The sequence below is a fragment of the Bison bison genome, unplaced genomic scaffold (genome assembly GCF_000754665.1).
Source record: "Bison bison bison isolate TAMUID 2011002044 unplaced genomic scaffold, Bison_UMD1.0 scf7180017864363, whole genome shotgun sequence".
NCBI classification, from domain to species: domain Eukaryota; kingdom Metazoa; phylum Chordata; class Mammalia; order Artiodactyla; family Bovidae; genus Bison; species Bison bison.
In genome coordinates this window covers 952089-958088 of record NW_011494935.1, presented here as the reverse complement: position 1 = coordinate 958088, position 6000 = coordinate 952089, and positions in this window count along the sequence as shown.

The following is a 6000-nucleotide window of genomic DNA, read 5'->3' as shown; positions in this document are numbered from 1 at the left end:
GAGGATGGCATGGCAACCCACTCCAGTATTCTTGCCTGGAGAATCCCATGGACAGAGAAGCCTGGTTAGCTACTGTCCATAGGGTCACAAAGAGTTGGACATGACTGAAACGACTTAGCACATATGCACATAGGAGCATAAAACAGATCAGTGATTGCCAGGGGTTAGAAGTGACAGGAGACAGGAGTGTGATCTTGATTGTGGAAGTGGTTATTAGATTATATGCATTTGTCAAAGCTAATAGCCATGTGTACTAAAAACAAAAAAAAGGAGAATGTTAATGTATGTAAATAATACTAGAATAAACTGAACTTAAAAAAAAAGTTGCTGGGAAATGGTTTACAAAGGAAAGCTATCATAGGGCCAACATTATTTTCACAGTAAGGGCCCATGATGACAGTTCTTCCATGAACACCTTGGAAGTTTGTCCTGAACCAGAGTAAAAGAATTATTATTAGTTATTTAATTTATTGGAGAAGGGAATGGCAATTTACTCCAGTATTCTTGCCTGGAGAACTCCATGGACAGAGGACCCTGGTAGGCTATAGTCCATGGGGTTGCAAAGAGTCAGACACAACTGAGCAACTAACACACACATTTAATTTATAATTAACTTAAACATTTATTGTCTGTCTTCCAAATGTGGATGAGAGAAGGAAAAAGTCCAGCTCCTGTTCACAAGGTACTCACAATGTAGTGGATGTGGGGTGAGAAAAAGACAATTATTAATACAGCATAATATGATAATTATCTTTGATAATAATTAAGGAATCAGTATATAATTAAATTCTTCACACATTATACAACTAAAAGCACAAGCTAAACATTATGAGTATGGTCCCCACCCCCACATTATTAACAGTAGAATGAGAATAATTAAAATTAGCATGTGTTAACTGCTTACTATGTGAGAGGTACTAGTCTAAGCACCCATTTCAGCCTCACAAAAATTCTATCGTTTAGGAACTATCATTGTTAGCATCTTTTATAGATGAGGCAACAAAGTCACAGAAAAGTTTATTTGCCTATGGTCACACAGCTGCTAAAGAAAAGAAAAGGGATTTAAGCCATGGAAGCGTGGCCACATTCTAACTATGATATTGTGCTTTTACTGTAGCTCAAAGGTACAGTGACCTGGTTTACCTGGACTCCTGAAATCTGGAACTAGTGAGTCTCACTGTGCCTCAGTTTCCCTAACATCAGAGGAGAGAGTCAAGCTTGTGTAGAGAGGTCAAGTATGCAAAACTCTCTTAATAAGACACCAAGATGAACCATTATTCCTTTTGTGTTTCTTTCCTGTGTTTATCATTTATCCACCCACCCCTACTGCTAAAGTTACACAGTAAGTACATAAGTATTGTAGAAAATAGAAGGGGCGAAACAAAAACAAAAAATGACGAACAAAACCCCCCAAAACCAAACCAAACAAAAAACCCTTCATCCTTCCATAGTCTCACCATCCAGAGGTAACTGCCACTACCATTTTGGCACATTTCCTTCTAGTCTTTTTAAAACCTTTTTCATTTACATAGCTGAGATCAGACTTATATTTGTAATTTTGGACACTGTTTTGTTTTGTTTTTTTTTTTCACTTAAACATAACTTTTTCGCTTAAAGCATAAACTCTTTGCAAACACTTTTCTAAGTGGCTACATAGTAACCCATCATACAAATATTCTATAATTTATTAACTGTCCCGTCACAGTTGGATATTTAGGTTGTTTCCAATATTTTCACTATTATAAATAACACTACTATTAACATTCTAGTCCATAAATCACAGATTATTTTTTTAGGCTAGTTTCCCAGAAATGTAATTACTAGGTTAAATGGCATGAATATTTTAAAGATTAGGTAGAGATGTAGTATTCTTTATAAATAACAAACACATTCTTTATAAATAAATGGAAAGTCTTATGGGGGGGTCAAAAGTTGATGTGTATATGTTTGTTTCTCTATATAAGTGTGGAAGGGGGTAGATGAGGGACAGAATTGGAAATTTCTTATTTTTTGGTCAGTGCAGAGACCACCAAACTTTTTCTCTCGTGAGCTACTTCCCAATTTTCAGGTACCTACGCTGATGAAATATTGATCAACTGAGGGTCAGGAAATGGGAGCAAATTTCAGGTATGGAGCTTGGATGCCTTTTGCAAGTAGACTGTCCACAGAATGAGTTAGACTTGATCCTTTAGCATTTTTTACCTGGCACAGCACTTTCACTACCATTATCTCAGTAACTTCTCCTAGGTCCTGAGTGAGATGGACTGGGGTGACTATTACCACTGGGCTATTTGTCAGAAACTCAGGCCCAGAAAGGAGAAGTATCCAGAAGACCTACCCAGAGTCACAGAGTTGGTTGGAGAGAGCTGGGTCTAGAATTCTAGTGTCATGTTTCTAGGGCTAGAGCCCCGGTTCTGGACTAAACTGTATCCTCCCCACCCCCATTCATAGGATGAAGCCCTAACCCCCAGTGTGACTGTATTGGAAACAGGGCCTATAATGAGGTAGTGAGGTTAAATGAGGCTATACCTGATCGGATAGGATTAGTGTCTTCATAAGAGGAAGATTAGAGCTTCTCTCTCCGCATGCTCACACAGAGAAGAGGCCATGTGAAGATACAGCAATAAGGCAACTGTCTAGGAGCCAGGAAATGAAGTCTCACCAGAAAACAACCCTGTTAACACCTTGATCTTGGACTTCCAGCCTCTAGAACTGAGGAAATTAATTTCTGTTGTTTAAACCACCCCCTGTCAATGGTATTCAATTGTGCAAAGCCCTGGAGACTAATACAGATTTTGGTACCAAGAAGTGGGGTCCTGCAATAACAAATGCCTAAAAATGTAGAAGTGACTTTGAAACTGGGTACTAGGTAAAAGCTGGATAAGCTTAGAGGTCCATGCTGCAAACAACCTAGATTGCCTTGAAGGGGCTGTTGGTAGAAATGTGATGTTAAAGGCAATTCTGGTGAGTGTTCAGGAAGAAAACAGAAGTACTACAAAGAAAGTGACTATCATTTTCGAGAAGACACATATTATGAAGAAACCATTGATAGAGCTATGAATGTTAAAGGTGATTCTGGTGAGGTCCCAGATGGAAAGGTAGGACATGTTATTGAAAACTAAATAAAAGTGATCCTTGTTATAAATTGACAGAGAACTTGGTTGAATTGTGTCCTACTGTTTTGTGGAAAGTGACATCGTGCAGGGCCCAATGGGGCTTCTGTGCACAAGGCCTTTCTGGAACCCTATTTCTTTGATTATAGGAAACAACCTTCATTCAGCCTCATGACTTCCCCTGAGTTCCAGTGGGCAGATTCAAGCAGTTGTTAGGGAAGGGAGGGGATGCCAGGGCCTTCCAGGCGGTGCTAGTGGTAAAGAACCTGCCTGCTAATGCAGGAGACATAAGAGACACCGGCTTCATCCCAGGGTTGGGAAGATACCCTAGAGGAGGGCACGGCAACCCACTCCAGTATTCTTGTCTGAAGAATCCCACGGACAGAGGAGCCTGGTGGGCTACAGTCCCTGAGGTTGTAAAGAGTCAGACATGACTGAAGTGACTTAGCATGCACACACGGGGATGCCAGACCAGGGAGAAACAAACAGCCAAGAGCAGCCTTTGGGCAAGGTCCTGTTTCCCATCAAGGTATACACACAGCAATATCTTTGAGCTATTTTGCATATACTGAAACCCCCTCCAGGTGGGAGAAGTTAATGGTATGCTGCCCACAAGCATATAGACCCTAGACTAGTTGGACCTGAAGGTTGATGCTGACTCCCACTTACCTCATTGCTAACCCATCAGAAGAATGTCCACAAGCTGATCACGCCCTCTTTGAACAATTATTATAATAAAACGTCTCACTATCTTTCCCAGGTTGGGACACATGTTTTTGAGGGCATTAGCCGACTGTGTCCCCTTTGCCTAGCAAAGCAATAAAGCTATCCTTTTTTCATTCACCCAAAACTCTGTCTCTGAGATTTGACTCGGCACCCATGTACAGAGAAGCTGAGCTTTCAGCAGCAAAAGTAGAAATTCCAAGCGATGAACTTGGATATTTGGCAAAGGAGATTCCTGAGCAGAAGTAGTCAAGGTGTGACCTGGTTTCTCCTTGTTGCCCACAGTGAAATACAAGAGGAGGGAGATAAACTGAAGGGAATCTAAGCAACAAGGAGCCAAAGCTTGAAGATTTGGAAAATTCTCAGCCCAACATTGCCAAAAAGGAGAACACATGTTCTAGAGAGGATACAGAGAGTGTGGCTGGACACACTCTATACAGAGATGACTCAAGCCATTTATCAGCCATCTCTGCAGCTACCAGAAATAGAGATGTGCTTATGCTAGCAGAGACACTGCCAGTTTGGACCAAGGAGAACAGAGATAACACGAGGGCTTTTGAACTGCTGGGACCCATAGGACAGGCCAATACAGCTATTTGGTTGTGAATATGTTTTGTCCTTTAAGAAAAGGGGAGAACAACCTGAAGGTGATTCAGAGAGCATCAGGACTGCCATTCTCACTATTTATAGAGCATACATTCCCAGAGGGCAAAGGCTATTTCTTTCTTGGTTTCAGAGTATGGGACACCCTCTTGGTTTCAGGGAGCCAGTCCTCCCCTGCTCAGTACCTCAAGGGAGGCACAGGGTGGGGCTGCTGCCCAGAGCACAGGGGGCAGGGCCACTGCCTTGGGCTGTGGGGTTGACACTAGTGCCCCAGGGGGCTGGGAAGGCAGAAATCCTGCCAGAGGATTAGTCTAGAGCTTTAAGATCTAGTGGGGACTTCCCTGGTGATGCAGTGGATAAGAATCCACCTGCCAGTGCAGGGGCACATGGGTTCGATCCCTGGTCTGGGAAGATTCCCCATGTCTCGAGGTAACAAAGTACCTGGGCCACAACTACTGAGTCCATGCTCTAGAGCCTGTGAGCTGTACCTACTGAAGCCTGTTGGTTTAGAGTCTGTGCACCAGAACAAAGAGTAGCCCCTGCTCACCACAGCTAGAGAAAGCCCGCAGGCAGCAACAAAGACCCAGTGTAATCAAAATAAATAAATTTAAATAAAAAAATATCTAATGGAATCTGCCTTGCTAGGTTTTGGACTTGCCTGAGACTCCTTTCTTCTTTCTCTCTTTTGGAATGAGAAAGTCCTCCTAACCTGTATTTTGGAAGTATATAACTTGTCTGGTTTCACAGGTTCACAGATGGAGAAGAATTTTTTTCTCAGGATGAATCATACCTTGAGTCACCCCATACTTGATTTAGATGATATTTAGATGAAACGTTGGGCTTGGAACTGATGCTGGAATGGGTCAAATCTTTTGGTGTTGCTGGGATGGGATAAATGTATTTTGCATGTATCAACTACCAATTGCCATTTCCCTCTATAAGAATGAAGTAAGTCACTAGCTGGGCTTCCCCTGTGGCTCAGTGGTAACGAATCTGCCTGCAGTGCAGGAAATGCAAGTTCAATCCCTGGGTCAGGAAGATCCCCTAGAGGAGGGCACAGCAACCCACTCCAGTATTCTTGCCTGGAGAATTGCATCGACGGAGGAGCCTAGCAGGCTACAGTCCATGGGATCGCAAAGAGTTGGACACCACTGAAACGACTGAGCACACGTGCACACAAGTCACTAGCCACTGCAGCAGCTGACCTTCAGCACTCCCTGAAAGGAGGTAAGGGTGGAGACCAAGAATGAGGCACTCTGTGCTCTGCGAAAAACTGGCAGAACAGGCCTTTAGAGAGATAGTTAGATATTTTTAGGAGAAGATTTTATGAGCTCAGATTCTTGCATCTCCTCATATCTACAAAAGCACTAAAATCATTAAGGTGACATTTGCTCCTCGTGACTAGCAGCAAGCATCTCTCAAAATGTGTGCTTGACTGCATGCACACCACCCCTCCCCCACCCTTCCCTAAAATCATATGTAATTCTGACCTGCCCTTTCTTTGGAGCAGCTCTTCAGAGCTACCTGAAATGCTGTCTCCCAGGCTATAGTCCTCATTTTG